The sequence below is a fragment of the Panthera leo genome, chromosome D1 (genome assembly GCF_018350215.1).
Source record: "Panthera leo isolate Ple1 chromosome D1, P.leo_Ple1_pat1.1, whole genome shotgun sequence".
Lineage (NCBI taxonomy): Eukaryota > Metazoa > Chordata > Mammalia > Carnivora > Felidae > Panthera > Panthera leo.
Window position 1 is genome coordinate 33191833 of NC_056688.1, and position 18767 is coordinate 33210599.

General features: G+C 37.2%; 1 long non-coding RNA gene across 2 annotated transcripts in view; it reads left to right on the forward strand.

The window, feature by feature from the left end:
• Positions 1–18767, forward strand: part of LOC122200724 — a 48018-nt gene that overhangs the window by 13444 nt on the left and 15807 nt on the right. Inside the window, exon 4 of one of the 2 annotated variants that reach the window (XR_006193904.1) lies at positions 11979–12095. The exons of the other annotated variant lie outside the window; for it this stretch is intronic. This is a non-coding gene — a long non-coding RNA (uncharacterized LOC122200724). Of the gene's footprint in view, positions 1–11978; positions 12096–18767 lie in introns of those variants that run through there. 2 annotated transcript variants of the gene reach the window in all.

Genomic DNA, 18767 nt, shown 5'->3' on the forward strand with positions numbered 1-18767 from the left:
ATGTAATATTAAAAATAATAGTAAAAGAATATTGACACACACACACTTATACATAATGAGTAAAGTATAGGGAATAATTAAACAAATGTGTGTGTCCTGAGAATTGGTTTAAGAAATAGAAAAGGAAAATAAAGATAGAAGTAGACAAAAAACATTTATTTCTAAATTTTTTTTTAATTTAAAAGGCCAATGTCTTTCCATAATGTCATAACTGCATAATGTCAACTTCCCATGAAGCAGAATAAGAAAACTCATCCTCATGTGAATACAATCAACCCTCAGCCTCATGAACAAATATGCTCTAGCCAGCTGATCAAACCAGTAGCTTTTACTGAGAAAAAAAAGCTTTCATAATGCTTTGCACATAGTGAACACTCAAAAATTATTTATTTATTTTGTACTCTGTAAACAATCTTCTATTAATAAATCTTGATTGAGTCTTTTAAAAGCTATGCTGGGGAAATATGAATTTCTATCATGGAGAAAATTAGTATTAGTTATCTGCGTTCAAATTAAATTATTTCAAAATCATTCCCAGAGGAAATTGTTTCACTTATATTTTAAAAACAGAAGCAACAATAACCATTTTAAAAGTCTACTGAGTTAAGGCTCTTGCAGTATTGTCATCAGGGTCACTTCTCACAACTCTCAATTTCGACTACTTATGATTCAGAAATATTTATTATTTTTCAACATACTGGAAATTGATACCAACCCCGTTATCTTAAGTTTATATAGGACCAAACTATATTTCGGTAGTCAATACTCAAACTGTGTCTGATGACTGTTTCCACTTTGTAGATAGAGAAAGTAGTTTTGAAATACTTAGGAACATACAGATGCAATTCAACTCACTTTTCCCACAAGGTGTCACTATGGTACCTATGAAATATAGTCATAGATTTATTTATCTGTCTGTGACCCTATTTTTAAAAAACAATTGAAAAAGATTTATACATAGGCACATGATCCTGAAATGAAGCACACATAGGAGATAAGTGAGTTTATAGATATCTAATATTTACTACATATATATGAAAGCAAACATATTTAGATGTATATTGAAATCTTAATAATATACATCCAAAAGGAAGTATAAAACATTATGTATATATGTATATATAATACTATATATATATATATATATATATATATATATATATATAAATCGGTATATATATATGCTTGTATTCAAGATTATTCATTTTTAGACAAATACCCTAAAAGTACATGGCATGTCACTTACATTGCGACTCTTCTTACCAAGTATGTGATACATTCATGGGTGGTTACATATTGAGTTTATATATTTAATGTGCATGTGTAATGGTTAAAGGATGAATATCGTGTGACTTCTGAATGATGAACAACTGGCAAATTCGTGTCTGTCTTTTCTTTTTGTTTTTAAGTGAGTTTGAGGTTAAGAGCCAAGAAATCATTCAGAGCAGAGTTCAAAATCCAGTTCAGCCACCTGTATAACCTCTGCCAAGTTAATTAACCTCCTGAGCCTGCTTTTTTATTTATAAATGGGGATAGTAATATCTATCTCACTGTAGTTGCCTTGAGAGTAAATTGAGACAATGCATGTAAAGCACCTAGCACAGAAGAGATTACTTAATAAATAATAGTAGTTATTATTAATTTCAAGAGGGAAATGTTAATTAGAATTAGATTTTATGCTTTGATCACAGGCCTTTGCATATAAAAGACCAGAGTGTTTCTCACAGATGTGGAATTCTTATGTAATAAAATTCAAGCATATCTATAAAAATTTAAATACTTGTAATAACGGATATTCTAACGATCTCTAATGAAGGTTTTGTTTGCTAAACTCAACTACTTGCTTGAAGTGCAAACAGAGTTCTAGTCTTGCTTTTAGGAATGATTCTCTTCTGCTAGTGATAGTAGCTGAAATTTGTCTTATATCAGGCAGCTGCACAGAGTTAAACATCATTTGATTAATTGTTAGGCAAACAAACTGTGGGATTTCTTTCTGTCCCCTTGTGTTAGTCCTGCTTTGTAGCATTATATGATGCCCCTTTCTCTAAGTCTTCAATAGCTCCCCAAGGCTCTGAGTACAGAATGCAAACATGGCAGACATCTGCAGCTTGCCCAGTTAATGGAGTCAGCCTCAGATGTTGTGGCCTGGGTCTTGTCACCACTGGCTGATCAGCCACACTTTACAAATGAGGGATCTGAATATTCACCTGAAGGCTGAAATGACTTGCCCAAAGTAATACTGCTCCTAAATGAGTGAGCTAAGACTAGAAACCAAATGTCCTATTGGCACAATCTCTGGATGAAAAGGACACCTAATTTCAGAAGAGCCGGGATTATCTTCTTCAACCTAAGTCGTATTAAAGAACTAGACCAGGCTGGGACAATGAAGTGCAGCATACTCACTCATCCAAAGCAGTCAACTTATACTAAGGAGTATGAAGAAAAATATTTCAAGGGCTTTAAGAAATACATCTTTTTGTTAGGTATCTTTATTTTTGTTTTCTTTCTTTTTTTAAAATTTTATTTATTTATTTATTTATTTATTTATTTATTTATTTATTTTTAATATATAAAATTTATTGTCAAATTGGTTTCCATACAACACCCAGTGATCATTCCAAAAGATGCCTTCTTCAATGCCCATCACCTACCCTCCCCTCCCTCGCACCCCCCATCAACCCTCAGTTTGTTCTCAGTTTTGAAGAGTCTCTTATGCTTTGGCTCTCTCCCACTCTAACCTCTTTTTTTTTTCCTCCCCTCCCCCCCCAAGGGTTTCTTTTAAGTTTCTCAGGATGCACATAAGAGTCAAAACATATGGTATCTGTCTTTCTCTCTATGTCTTATTTCACTTAGCATCACACTCTCCACTTCCATCCACATTGCTACAAAGGGCCATATTTCATTCTTTCTCATTGTCACGTAGCATTCCATTGTGTATATAAGCCACAATTTCTTTATCCATTCATCAGTTGATGGACATTTAGGCTTTTTCCAAAATTTGGCTATTGTTGAGAGTGCTGCTATCAACATTGGGGTACAAGTGCCCCTATGCATCAGTACTCCTGTATCCCTTGGGTAAATTCCTAGCAGTGCTATTGCTGGGTCATAGGGTAGGCCTATTTTTAATTTTCTGAGGAACCTCCACACTGTTTTCCAGAGTGGCTGCACCAGTTTGCATTCCCACCAACAGTGCAAGAGGGTTCCCGTTTCTCCACATCCTCGCCAGCATCTATAGTCTCCTGATTTGTTCATTTTGGCCACTCTGGCGTGAGATGATATCTGAGTATGGTTTTGATTTGTATTTCCCTGATGAGGAGCGACGTTGAGCATCTTTTCATGTGCCTGTTGGCCATCCAGATGTCTTCTTTAGAGAAGTGTCTATTTGTGTTTTCTTCCCATTTCTTCACTGGATTATTTGTTTTTTGGGTGTGGAGTTTGGGGAGCTCTTTATAGATTTTGGATACTAGCCCTTTGTCCGATATGTCACTTGCAAATATCTTTTCCCATTCTGTCGGTTGCCTTTTAGTTTTATTGATTGTTTCCTTTGCTGTGCAGAAGCTTTTTATCTTCATGAGGTCCCAATAGTTCATTTTTGCTTTTAATTCCCTTGCCTTTGGCGATGTGTCGAGTAAGAAATTGCTGCAGCTGAGGTCAGAGAGGTCTTTTCCTGCTTTCTCCTCTAGGGTTTTGATGGTTTCCTGTCTCACATTCAGGTCCTTTATCCATTTTGAGTTTATTTTTGTGAATGTTGTGAGAAAGTGGTCTAGTTTCTTTCTTCTGAATGTTGCTGTCCAGTTCTCCCAGCACCATTTGTTAAAGAGACTGTCTTTTTTCCCATTGGATGTTCTTTCCTGCTTTGTCAAAGATTAGTTGGCCATACTTTTGTGGGTCTAGTTCTGGGGTTTCTATTCTATTCCATTGGTCTATGTGTCTGTTTTTGTGCCAATACCATGCTGTCTTGATGATGACAGCTTTGTAGTAGAGGCTAAATTCTGGGATTGTGATGCCTCCTGCTTTGGTCTTCTTCAAAATTACTTTGGCTATTCGGGACCTTTTGTGGTTCCATATGAATTTTAGGATTGCTTGTTCTAGCTTTGAGAAGAATGCTGGTGCAATTTTGATTGGGATTGCATTGAATGTGTAAACTGCTTTGGATAGTATTGACATTTTAACCATATTTATTCTTCCAACCCATGAGCATGGAATGTTTTTCCATTTCTTTCTATCTTCTTCAATTACCTTCATAAGCTTTCTATAGTTTTCAGCATACAGATCTTTTACATCTTTGGTTAGATTTATTCCTAGGCATTTTATGCTTCTTGGTGCAATTGTGAATGGGATCAGTTTCTTTATTTGTCTTTCTGTTGCTTCATTGTTAGTGTATAAGAATGTAACTGATTTCTGTACATTGATTTTGTATCCTGCAACTTTGCTGAATTCATGTATCAGTTCTAGCAGACTTTTGGTGGAGTCTATCGGATTTTCCATGTATAATATCATGTCATCTGCAAAAAGCAAAAGCTTGACTTCATCTTTGCCAATTTTGATGCCTTTGATTTCCTTTTGTTGTCTGATTGCTGATGCTAGCACTTCCAACACTATGTTAAACAACAGCAGTGAGAGTGGCCATCTCTGTCGTGTTCCTGATCTCAGGGGAATAGCTCTCAGTTTTTCCCCATTGAGGATATTAGCTGTGGGCTTTTCATAAATGGCATTTATGATGTTTAAGTGTGTTCCTTCTATCCCGACTTTCTCGAGGGTTTTTATTAAGAAAGAATACTGAATTTTGTCAAATGCTTTTTCTGCATCGATTGACAGGATCATATGGTTCTTATCTTTTCTTTTATTAATGTGATGTATCATGTTGATTGATTTGAGAATGTTGAATCAGCCCTGCATCCCAGGAATGAATCCCACTTGATCATGGTGAATAATTCTTTTCATAAGCTGTTGAATTCGATTTGCTAGTATCTTATTGAGAATTTTTGCATCCATATTCATCAGGGATATTGGCCTGTAGTTCTCTCTTTTTACTGGGTCTCTGTCTGGTTTGGGAATCAAAGTAATGCTGGCTTCATAGAATGAGTCTGGAAATTTTCCTTCCCTTTCTATTTTTTGGAATAGCTTGAGAAGGATAGGTATTGTCTCTGCTTTAAATGTCTGGTAGAATTCCCCAGGGAAGCCATGTGGTCCTGGACTCTTATTTGTTGGGAGATTTTTGATAACTGATTCCATTTCTTTGCTGGTTATGGGTCTGTTCAAGCTTTCTATTTCCTCCTGTTTGAGTTTTGGAAGTGTGTGGGTTTGTCCATTTCTTCCAGGTTGTCCAATGTGTTGGCATATAATTTTTCATAGTATTCCCTGATAATTGCTTGTATTTCTGGGAGATTGTTTGTAATAATTCCATTTTCATTCACGATTTTATCTATTTGGGTCATCTCCCTTTTCTTTTTGAGAAGCCTGGCTAGAGGTTTGTCAATTTTGTTTATTTTTTCAAAAAACCAACTCTTGGTTTCGTTGATCTGCTCTATAGTTTTTTTTTTTAGATTCTATATTGTTTTTTTCTGCTCTGATCTTTATTATTTCTCTTCTTCTGCTGGGTTTAGGCTGCCTTTGCTGCTTTGCTTCAATTTCCTTTAGGTGTGCTGTTAGATTTTATATTTGGGATTTTTCTTGTTTCTGGAGATAGGCCTGGATTGCAATGTATTTTCCTCTCAGGACTGCCTTTGCTGCATCCCAAAGTGTTTGGATTGTTGTATTTTCATTTTCGTTTGTTTCCATATATTTTTTAATTTCTTCTCTAATTGCCCGGTTGACCCATTCATTCTTTAGTAGGGTGTTCTTTAACCTCCATACTTTTGGAGGTTTTCCAGACTTTTCCTGTGGTTGATTTCAAGCTTCATTGCATTGTGGTCCGAAAGGATGCATGGTATGATCTCAATTCTTGTATACTTATGAAGGGCTGTTTTGTGAGCCAGAATGTGATCTATCTTGGAGAATGTTCCATGTGCACTCGAGAGGAAAGTATAGTTTGTTGCTTTGGGATGTAGAGTTCTAAATATATCTGTCAAGTCCATCTGATCCAATGTATCATTTAGGGCCCTTGTTTCTTTATTAACCATGTGTCTAGATGATCTGTCCGTCGTTGTAAGTGGGGTATTAAAGTCCCCTGAAATTACCACATTCTTGTCAATAAGGTTGCTTATGTTTGTGAGTAATTGTTTTATGTATTTGGGGGCTCCCGTATTTGGCCCATAGACATTTATAATTGTTAGTTCTTCTTGATGGATAGACCCTGTAATGATTATATAATGCCCTTCTTCATCTCTTGTTACAGTGTTTAATTTAAAGTCTAGTTTGTCTGATATAAGTATGGCTATTCCAGCTTTCTTTTGGCTTCCAGTAGCATGACAAATAGTTCACCATCCCCTCACTTTCAATCTGAAAGTGTCCTCAGGTCTAAAATGAGCCTCTTGTAGACAGCAAATAGATGGGTCTTGTTTTTTTATCCATTCTAATACCCTATGTCTTTTGGTTGGCGCATTTAGTCCATTTACATTCAGTGTTATCATAGAAAGATATGGGTTTAGAGTCATTGTGATGTCTGTAGGTTTCATGCTTGTAGCGATGTCTCTGGTAGTTCTTCTCACAGGATCCCCCTTAGGATCTCTTGTAGGGCTGGTTTAGTGGTGATGAATTCCTTCAGGTTTTGTTTGGGAAGACCTTTATCTCTCCTTCTATTCTAAATGACAGAGTTGCTGGATAGAGGATTCTCGGCTGCATATTTTTTCTGTTCATTACATTGAAGATTTCCTGCCATTCCTTTTTGGCCTGCCAAGTTTCAGTAGAGAGATCCGTCACTAGTCTTATTGGTCTCCCTTTATATGTTAGAGCACGTTTATCCTTAGCTGCTTTCAGAATTTTCTCTTTATCCTTGTATTTTGCCAGTTTCACTATGATATGTCATGCAGAAGATTGATTCAAGTTACGTCTGAAGGGAGTTCTCTGTCTCTTGGATTTCAATGCCTTTTTCCTTCCCCAGATCCGGGAAGTTCTCAGCTATTATTTCTTCAAGTACACCTTCAGCACCTTTCCCTCTCTCTTCCTCCTCTGGAATACCAATTATGCATATATTATTTCTTTTTAGTGTATCACTTAGTTCTCTAATTTTCTCCTCATACTCCTGGATTTTTTTATCTTTTTCTCAGCTTCTTCTTTTTCCATAATTTTATCTTCTAGCTCACCTATTCTCTCCTCTGCCTCTTCAATCTGAGCTGTGGTAGTCTCCTTTTTATTTTGCACCTCATTAATAGCATTTTTTAGCTCCTCCTCCTTCTGGCTGTTCCTGAGTCCCTTGATCTCTGTAGCAATAGATTTTCTGCTGTCCTTTATACTGTTTTAAAACCCAGCAATTAATTTTATGACTATTATTCTACATTCACTTTCTGTTATATTGTTTAAATCGTTTTTGATCAGTTTGTTAGCTGTCGTTATTTCCTGGAGGTTTTTTTGAGGAGAATTCTTCTGTTCGGTCATTTTGGATAGTCCCTGGAGTGGTGCAGAACTGCAGGGAACTTCCCCTGTGTTGTCTTGAATAACTTGTGTTGGTGGGCGGGGCTGCCGTCAGACCTGATGTCTGCCCCCAGCCCACCGCTGGGGCCACAGTCAGACTGGTGTGTTCCTTCTCTTCCTCTCTCCTAGGGGTGGGATTCACTGTGGGGTGGCATGGCCCATCTGGGCTACTTGCACACTGCCAGGCTTGTGGTGCTGGGGATCTGTCGTATTAGCTGGGGTGGATCGGCAAGGTTCACAGGGGCGGGAGGGCAGGCTCAGCTTGTTTTTCCTTTGGAGATTCACTTCAGGAGGGGCCCTGGGCACCGGGAGGGAGTCAGACCCGCCGGAGGGATGGATCCGCAGAAGCACAGCGTTGGGTGTTTGTGTGGTGCAAGCAAGTTCCCTGGCAGGAACTGGTTCCCTTTGGGATTTTGGCTGGGGGATGGGGGAGGGAGATGGCACTGGCCAGCACCTTTGTTCCCCACCAAGCTGCACTCTGTTGTCTGGGGCTCAACAACTCTCCCTCCTGTTGTCCTCCAGCCCTCCTGTTCTCCGAGCAAATCTGTTAACTTATAACCTTCCAGATGTTAAGTCCCACTTGCTGTCAGAACACGCTCCATCCGGCCCCTCCATTTTTGCAAGCCAGACTTGGGGGCTCTGCTTTGCTGGCAGGCTGCCCCTCCACCCTGGCTCCCACCCGCCTGTCTGTATCACACGCACCACCTCTCAGGCCTTCCTACCCTCTTCTGTGGACCTCTTGTCTATGCTTGTCTCCAGAGAATCTGTTCTGTTAGTCTTCTGGCGATTTTCTGGGTTCTTTAGGCAGGTGTGGGTGGAATCTAAGTGATCCGCAGGACGCAGTGAGCTCAGCATCCTCCCACGCTGTCATCTTCCCCATCTGTTTTTTTCTATATTTGTTTTATTTCTAAACACAATATTTTTTTAAAAAAATTTACTTATTTTAAAGTCAGTCAGAGAAATTCAGATACCATATGTTTTCACTCACATGTGGATCTTTAGAAACTTAACAGAAGACCATGGGGGAGGGGAAGGGAAAAAAGTTACAGTGAGGGAGGGAGGCAAACCATAAGAGACTCTTACATATTGAGAACAAACTGAGGGTTGATGGGGTATGGTGGAGAGGGGAAAGTGGGTGATGGGCATTGAGGAGGGCACTTGTTGGAATGAGGAATGGGTGTTGTATGGAAGCCTATTTGACAATAAATTATATTTTAAAAATTTACTTATTTTATTTATCTATTTATTTTTAATTTATTTTAAAAATTAAAAACATTATCTCTAAGTACAATAAATAATACAATATTGCTAATCATTTCTACAAGAAAAATTATCTGTTGGCTACTCCATGGTTCAGAGCCTACCCTGCAGGTGGTGACTCTGAGTTGTGCTAGTAGCAGCCTGGCTTATGTTGCAGTAAATCTTTGCTACTCATAGTGTGGTCTTCAGTTCATCAGCCTCCAAAACACTTGGGAGCTTGTCTGAAATGTAGACTCCCAAGCCCTACCCAGATCTTTTGAATTGGAATCTGCATTTTAACCAGGTTCCCAAGTGACTAGTACAGAGACTAAAATCTGCGTAGCATCATCTTAATCTTGTATGAAAGAGCCTCATGGAAGCAGTATTCTGTTTAGATTCCTTTCTAATGCTCTGGCTGGTTCTACCATGGGAAAAACAGGTGAGATCGTTGTAATATTGACACTTTTTTTATAATTCCTCAAGTGATAATTTCCTTCTTCCTTCTTGAAATTTTATTGAATTTAGGCTGTCTGGCAAGGAATTAGTTAAAAAAAAACTGGACAAAAATGTTTGATTTTTCTCTCCTTTTTTAATCGTAAAAAGAAAATATATTCATTAGAGGAAATTTGAATGATATACGTATAAAGCAGAAAACAACCCATTTGTCAATACAGAGAAATAGCCACTATATTACCATCTTGGTATATTGTCTTCAAATATGTATATAAATTTATTTAATAAATATTTATTCAATACAATATATGAATTTATTTATTATATTGAATAAGTAATGCATCCATATGGTTCAAAATGCAAAAAGGTATATAGTGAAAGCATTTTGCCCATTTCTGTGCCCCATCTGCTCAGTTCCACTCACAACCCCAAAAGATAACTACTCCTATTAATATTTTATTATCTTTCAGGAGATATTTTTATGTATAATCAAATACATATGAATATGTGTACTTTACCCATTTTAAAAAATATTTCATTTATTTTTGAGAGAGAGAGAGAGAGAGAGAGCGTGCACAAGCAGGGGCAGAGGATCCAAAGTGGGCTCTGTGCTGACAGCAGTGAGCGGGATGCAGGACTTGAACTCATGAACCGTGGGATCATGACCCGAGCCAAAGTTGGACACTCAACCAACTGAGCTGCCCAGGCATCCCTGTACTTTCTCCATTTTAACACCAATTATAGCTTTATTCTGCATAGTTTTCCACCTTAGGCATACGCTTTTACAGTGAATGTCCACAGTTATGATACATTTGCAAATTGTGGTTCACTGTATTTTACCATAAGCATTTCCATATTTTTACAGAGTTTTCATAAGTGTCATTTGAAATGGCCACACTATGTTTCATATGTACAGTTGCAATAACTTCCTTAACCAGTAGAGGTTACTGTGCATATTTTCCCTTCCCCCTTCAAGTGCAGATACCTTTGTGATGAAATTCTTTGTGCATAGATTTTCTCCCACCCAGTGGGTGCTGGGGAGAGCTTAGATAGACATACAACAACTAATTGCTGTTAAGATCCCAGAGAAGCTCAAGCCTTGGTTGTTCAACTCTTTTTCCATATTATGGAATACTCTGTAACCTACTAACATAATACTTCTTTTCTCTTAAAATATAAAGAAGAATTTAAGCTTGTGGCAAATAAGTATTAACTAATTAATACATAAAATAATGGGGAAGAGAGGTGGATACTTCCATCCAGCAAAGGGTTAATTCATATTTGCTAGAAAAGGAATAGGATTGCCTAATGAGTCAAGTAGAAATGAAAAACAAAACCTACCTAAAACTGAGAAAATGGCAAAGGCACATCCATAGAAAATGAACACCATAGGAGAGTCTGTTCTTGCTACAGCAGGAAAAATATTAGAAAAGGAAAAGTGCTTCACTGAAAAATATGTCTCAAAGTCTGGAGAGCTCAAATGGCTGAGGAAACATCTTTCATCTCTGAAGCAACAGGCTTGGAAAGTACCTAGCATAAAGTTCTTGGTCAAAAACTCTGAGACAGATTCACTAACAAGAGCAAATGCATAGTGCCATAGCTTATGTCTCAGCAAATGCTAGAGCAGGAGGCAGCTGACCACTGCAGTGTAAAGAGATGAGAAAGGATTGAATTAGGTTTGAGTTGCAGAAATACATGGAGAAAAAGATGATTTTGGAACTGTTGGGGAATGTTCATTCTTCTGGTGGGATGGTTAAGGATAGCAAGAACCAGTGGAGAGAGGGAGTGAAGGTAATGTCATCCAAACCAATCTCATATTAAATTTAGCCTCAGAGAGCCAGTCAACCAGGGATTAGAGGAAAATTGAAGGCTTGCTTATTTATGATAGATTCCAAATGGAAGAGTGTCTCAGAAAAGACCTGGAGATTGGACAGGGATATATGTATACCTATCAACTAGCATGTTGAAATAGCAGAAATTGTCAGATGCAATCATAAAGAAATTATAACTATGTTCTCTCATTCTCTCACATGGCCCTAGGAAATCTGCAATTTTGACCTATTGTAAATGGGAGTACACTTATTCTCAAAATGTTTCTAGAGACTGCACTGCTGCAGGTCAATCCAATCAGCATGTCACTGTTTAGATTTCTCAGTCATGAATAGGGTACCAATACACCATGGCTACCAAACTCTAGGAGACATACTTAGTTCCAGAAGCCATTCTGCACTGGGCTTCAAGGAAATAAGTACCCTGATCCCTTCCATGGGTAGATGTTAGATGAAAATTCTCACAAAATCTTTTGTCATTTCCACCTCTTAGCCAAATGATCTCAACTCTTTTTATAGGATGAGAGTGAGTGGTTAGCTCAAGGATGTAACGCTGGTTCTTGACCAGTCTTGAATGTTTTGCATTCAAAGGTTAGTGATCTTGCACCAATACTTTCATATGTGGTGTGATCAAAACATAACTTTTGTTATTTTTAATAATAGATAGGCAAATGCATATGTAATTAGTTGACATTCAAATTCACATCAATTCTAGAGCTGCTTTTTAGTGTCTAAAATATTTGAAAAGTTTGCATGAAATGTTAGTCTAAGAACAATACTGCCTGGAAAGTTCTTGAATTTCCTTGAATTATATTTTTATGTCAAAGAGCTTGTGTATTCTTGAAGACTTAAATTTTAAAATTTGAAGTATATTTTATTTTCCAGAAGAAGACATCTATACTATTTTCTAGAGGAATAAGGAATGAAATACCACAGTGAGGAAACAATTTACATTGGAGATTGTGTATGTATGTTTAAGTTACTGAATGTCTATGAAATAAATCTGTGTGGGGAAATGTCATTTTGGGATTACATTTTTATGTTATGAGAAAGTAGGATGGAGAGAAATGAATAATTGACCCTTAGCATTTTCAGCAGATTCCACTGCTTTCTCCTGCAAGTGGATAATATGCCTAAATACTAAATGTCTACACTAAAGCTGCTTCTTGGCAGATGTGGATTATATTCTAAAGGGACACATAGAAAGAACATTGCTCAAATTGCTCATTTATTCTGCATCCCCTATGCATGTCTCAGTGCACTTCCACACTATTATCATGTAGAGGTTTCCATAGCTCTCTATAATTACCCTTTTGCTGTTTCAGTCCTGAATGAACGTCGCTTTGAAAAAACTCCTATACAATTCAGCTTGAGTAAATTAGTTAATTGGGGTTGGAGTATTACTTGTCCAAAAAATAGCTTTTTGCTTTATAGAAGAGACACTATGAATTTCCTCTAATATCAAATATTTCCCAGGGTAGTGTTAAAAGTTAAATTTAGACAAAATTGGTCCAAACAACACACTTTTAGTAGCCTGAGTTTCCTTAGGGGACACTAGGGTATATGCAGTATTGAGGTGATCAAAGTATCTTATCGACAATGGAGAAAGCTAGACAGGGAGAACACAAGCAGGTTTATTCCTGAACAAATATGAGGCTAGTCCTGTCTTTGAGGGCTTACAGAAGGAACGGGATATTTAGGATATGTATCTTATAGGGTTTCTTTTCCTTTGGGTCTTCATCCTCTACCAGGATCACTTACTTTTAAAAGCATGTCCAGGTCTGGCAGCTTATCAGGATCTAATAGCATTATATAAATAAATAAGCAAGATGAGACTGGCACATTAAGCCCCATAAAAGCAAGTAAAGTCTTGCTTTAGCATGAAAAATAGAGAAAAAAAATGTTCTTTTGGGTTTCTTGAAAACAAGGACAATGTCTTCAGAAGTGGCCATTCAACAAATTGTGCTTAATAGAATGACTTAATCAAATGATGCACAGCAGAGTCTGACCTAACATTAGCCCTGTCTCTAAAGTATAGCATCAGTTTCTCAAAACATGAGTACTTGGAGGGCAGTGCCCACTCTTGTGTGATTTTAGCCTATCCTTCCCCTCAGTGTCTCTAGTGCCTGTCAACTACCTTCAAGTATATAGGAAGGATTATATATCCACTTTGAGGTTAATAAATGATTGTCTACGATGATCAGATTAGAGTTATTTATTTGTAACATTATAAATGTCTGAGAAATTCCGTTGGTGCCATTTTGCTTTTGAAATTTAAGAATTATGTAAGACATAGATGTACAATTTAGAAAAGAGTAGAAAACAGATATGTTAAAAAGAAGATTTTTCACTATGGTACTAATTGGATATAGAAAATAGATATCTTTTGTACAGAAATGAGATCACACTCTACATATTGTTTGTGTCTTGTTTTTTCTTTTGTGACAAACTATGAACATCTTTTTTGTGGCATGATTTTAGAAGTACTCTATTAATGTAATGCCTATCTCTTGTGCTCTACTCTAAACAAGATTAATCTTAAGATTTTTTAAAAACTAAACTTTGTAGTTCCTTCCTGCTCCTAATTAATCACTACCATTTATTATCCCTCTGGGATCCAGCAAACAGTGTCACTTCTGCACGAGATATAGAAAAGAAATGAGTTCACCTAAAGAGGGAAGTTAAGTTTTAAAATCCAGCTAAAAGTACATATGTAAAAGAATGGCAAAACCTCACAGGAAAGCTGAGTTTCAGCAAGAGCATGAGGCACCATGAAGAACATAGCACAGCTACCACCTTCCTCCTGCTGCAAGCCCCTGGTACAAATGCAGAGGGAGGCTTGGAGTTTGCTTTCTCCTCACACGGAGACAGATACCAAGAGTGGGAAAAAGGCAGCTCTTCCTGTCAATGACATTCATTCAGAGAGATTATTTGGATTTCAACAAATTAATTTCTGTGGTCTTAACAGTAAGCTCTGGTATAAGTTTATGAAATCAGAGCCAGGGGTGCCCAGGAGAGACCTGGACTGTATCAACCACTGTACTGCTGGAGGCAGAGTTGCTCCTTAGGGACCTCTGGCCAAGGACTTTGTTTTTTTCCTCCAATCTAGTGAGGAAGTGACCTCATTGATCAGACTTTGCTTTAATAAATAGAGAATCTGATTTATTTTTAAAGTATGCATATCTGTGGTTTTCAATGTGTTCACGGGTTGTTCAGTCATCACCTATCTGATTATTTCATCACTCCAGAAACACCCAATAGCTAGCACTCTCCCTTCCCTTCTCTTCCCATCTAATCTCATTTCTGTCTCCATGGATTTGCCTTGTCTGGACAGTTCATATAAATGGAATAATAAAATTTGTGGTATTCCGTGTCTGGCTTCTTTCACTTAGCATAATGTTTTTAAGACTCATTCAGTATTGTCGCACATATCAGAACTTACTCCTTTTTATGGCTGAATAATATGCCATAGATACACCACATTTTGCTTTTCCATTCATTAGTTGATGGACATTTGGGTAGTTTCTACTTTTTAGCTATAATCAATCATGCTGTTATACATCTTTGTGCACACATTTTATGTAAACATATAAATCCAATTTTCTGGGAAAATCTGATATGTTTATTTTTTTTAACAAAAATACAAAGATTTGGGAACTTTTTGTTTTCAATTTTTCCAAAAACCCAAGACTGCTCTAAAAATAGAGTCTACTGGGGCACCTGGGTGGGTCAGTTGGTTAAGAGTCCAACTTTAGTTCAGGTCATGCTCTCGAAGTCCTTTTGTTTGAGTCCTGCATGGGGCTCTTTGCTGACAGCTTGTAGCCTGGAACCTGCTTCACATTCTGTGTCTCCCTCTCTCTTTGCCCCTCTCGTGCTTGTGCTCTCTCTCTTTCAAAAATAAACATTAAAAAAATAAAATAGAGTCTACTGATAAAACATGGATTATTATTTCTTAGTTAAGTGACATTACATCTGTGTGTGAATGAGCAATGGCATACCAAGAATTTGGTTGTTTTCTTCCCAACCCCCAGCTTTATTGAGGTATAGTTGACAGATAAAAGTGTATATATTTAAAGTGTACAATGTTATGATATGTGATATATGTGTACATTGTGAAATGATTACCTAAATCAAGTCAATTAACGTTATCTATCACCTCACATTGTTCCCCCCCCCCCTTTTTTTGGTCAAAGTGCTTTAAGATCTGCTCTCTGAACATAATTCAAGTATATAATATAATATTATGAACTCTAGTCACCATGCTGTATATTGGATCCTCAGAATTTATTCATCTTATAATTGAAACTTTGTACTCTTTCATCAACATCTCTCCATTTCTTCCACCCCCACCTACAGGCTTTGACAATCACCATCCTACTCTTTGATTCTTTGAGTTTTATTTCCTTTTCTTCCTCCTCCTCCTCTTCTTCTTTTTGTTATATTCCACATCCAAATGGTACTATATAATATTTGTCTTACTGTATGTCTTATTTCATTTATAATAATGCCTTCCAGTTTCATCCATGTTGTCATAAATGGCAGGATTTCTTTCTTTTTTGCTGCTGAATAATATTCCAAAGTATATATACATTATGTTTTCTTTATCCATTCATCCACTGAGAGACACTTAGGTTGTTTCAACATTTTGGCTACTGTCAATAATGGTATTGTGAGTATGGGAATGCAGATATACTGATTTTGTTTCCTTCAAGATACTGAATTTTTTCCCTATGGATAGGCACACATGGATATGATCCTGTGGATCACATTGTAGCTCTATTTTTAGTTTTTTTTTTCTTTTTTGAGGAATCTCCATATTGTGTTCCACAGTGCCTGTACTAATTTGTGTTCCCACCATCAGTATACAGGTTCCCTTTTCTCAACATCCTTGCCAACACTTATCTCTTGCCTTTTTGATAATAGAAATTTGACTATTTTCTCCATGATGATCAGAGTGACCAACAGTCCCATGAAGAAGCCAGGCATGAGGAAAAAGCTAGGCCAAGAATTATTGCATTTTCCCCATCTCTGTGTGGTTTTGTTAAGTTTGTATCATTGGCTAAATAAAATTGAGCATATAGTAAGCATAGGACAGTATATGTCTTGTCCCACATCCAGTAACCTAGAATGCTGCTAGTGACATTCTTTCCTTTAAAATACTAAACATTATAACATGACACATGTTGGCTTGAGGAAGTTAGGAAACAGAGATGAGCATAAAAAGAAGTTAATTTATTTCCACATAAATTAGATACCATTGTTGATATTTCTTTTTATAAAACATGAAATCATATTAGCACAGTTTTTGTTCTGCTTTTTTCTCTAAGCAATGAGCTGTGTATATATCAGATGCATTTGGTTAGAATTATCTACTAATATTGTACTTTTTTGTGTGTTTTGCTGTAACCAAATTTAATCATATTCAGGCTTCTTCCCCCCCTCCCCCCCGGAAGCAAAATTAGGGAGCAATTCTCTTTCTAGTTCAAAGCAGGCACTTTCATTCATTTTATGCTAGGATCAAACTGTGCTAGCCTTACATGAGGCAAATAGGACTAGGTCTCACCTAAAGGAATATGCTGACATTTGAAAATAAGAGTAGACCTGTCTGGAAATGGTAAGAGAAACTCAGGAGGAAATGGGAAACCAGGAAAAGAGAGTCTGGTCTAGTTATCAGATGAAAAGAGGTAGTAAAAGGAAGTCTGGGGTTTCACTGTGGTGGTAGAAGTTACCTGAAGCCTGGAATTTGAAAGCTGAGAAAAAGGGAGTCTGTTGGAGCTTATGGTGTGGAATTCCCAGGCCCCACTAGCAACAGGGCACCCAGCTCTTGCCACCTACCTAAGGTTAATGGATGTTGTTGTTGGTGATCTGTTCAACAATTTATTTGTGATTGTGATTTTAACCAAATGCAATATGCTCTGTTTCAGAGGTAATATTTCACCATAAAAATATAAAACCATCTATAATACATATTTATCTGAGAGTAATTAAAAATATCCATAATCAAAATGAGATTAAATCCATTCATATGTCTCTTTGCTTGAAGAAGTGTGAAAGTATCTCTTTTTATAAAATGCAATGACAAATTCTTGCTATTGGTGTCCTGGTTTTTCCCATATTACTAATCTGTGGATATGCTTTCTGTGGCATAGTTTTGGGGAAGTACACTATTAATTTGGTGACGTCTCTGCTTAACTGTCAGTTCCAATCTCAGCTAATCTAATTAAGACATTTTCAGGATAGAAGAAACAGTTCCCTGTCATGCCTCTGGTCAGCCACTACAATTTGATATGGCTTCAGAATCCAATAAAAAGCATTGGTTCTGCATAGAGAAAGAATGGGACCACCTAAAGGGGCGTGTGGAAGCTAGAAGAAACCAAACCCCAGCTGTAACTACAAGAAACTGTGGAAGAACATCAGAGAGCATTGAATACTTGAAAGGAGGGGTGGGGTGGGGAGTAGGACTTGCTCATTGGGAAAGAGAAATAGAAGGGAACAGGGCTTTCTGTTTAGTACTGAAGCCACGGGAATTTTTAAAATAAGGATGGGAAGATAGTTTATATGAACAGCTGGCACAGGGTGATTATTCTTTATTTACCCCAGTCCCCACAGCTCCTGGTGTAGATGGTGCTGTGCGTGTTCTGAAGTAGGGCATACTTTCTAAGCACTGTGAAGACTGATATATATTTAATAAGGTTATTTAACAATAACCAGTATTAGTTAATAGTAGGGAGGGTTGATATGAAGTTCACTTTTGAAAGTATGATGTTACCTTCTAGATATACAAAATGGCAGAAGGAATATGGGTTTATTTAAGAAAAAATGGAAAACACAGATAGGAAAAAAGATAATAATTATTTATTATATTGTTACATAAAAGCACAGATATTTACCTATGGCAGATCGTACTGTGACCTTCAGATTTTTCCAAAATGAGAAGCTGTAGCACGCTGTTGATGGCCTCATTTTTGACGTGCACAACTACTGTGGTGGTGTCCCCCCCTCCCCACTATTAATTAGACTTTTCAAGACATTTTCCTTTTCTGAATTGAACTGGCAGACATATTTTCACTTCTTGCCCCCAGCCAATCACTACAATTCACTTGCCATCATTTGTCACAAGTCATGCCAGCTATGTGTACACTAAAGAAAAGACTGCTCTATCTTCCAGGGTCATGCTGGTGTTTTAAAGCCCAATTTGAGCATCTAAACAGGTAAAAGAACACTATAGTGAACAGAACACTGGAAAAAAGAGTCAGGTTAGGAAATATGGCAAATAAGGGGAATCTTGAGGCTCACTGAGTGTAGTGGGTTTTTACTCAAAGCCTAAAATCCCCTAAGCTGAAGAAAGAGCAGGTTTTTGGAGTAGTGCATGACAAAGTCATCATCCTATCCCCGTTTTTCCTAGTTTAGAATGTTGTGTACCAACTTTGAGATTAATGGAACACTTACATTGGCTAGGATAATGGTAGTTTTAAGGTATTAGCTAACACAGAAGTTAAGATATTAGTTAAGATATGTTAGATAAAAGTTAAGATATATATGTTTATGAACCATAATAATCATAATGAACTTTAGGGAGCTGTTGGACTCAGTTTCAGTGTTACTAGAGGAAATGGCTTTCTCAAACACATCCTAGGACCAAAGTAATAATCAAAATCGCATCAAGCGTGGCAG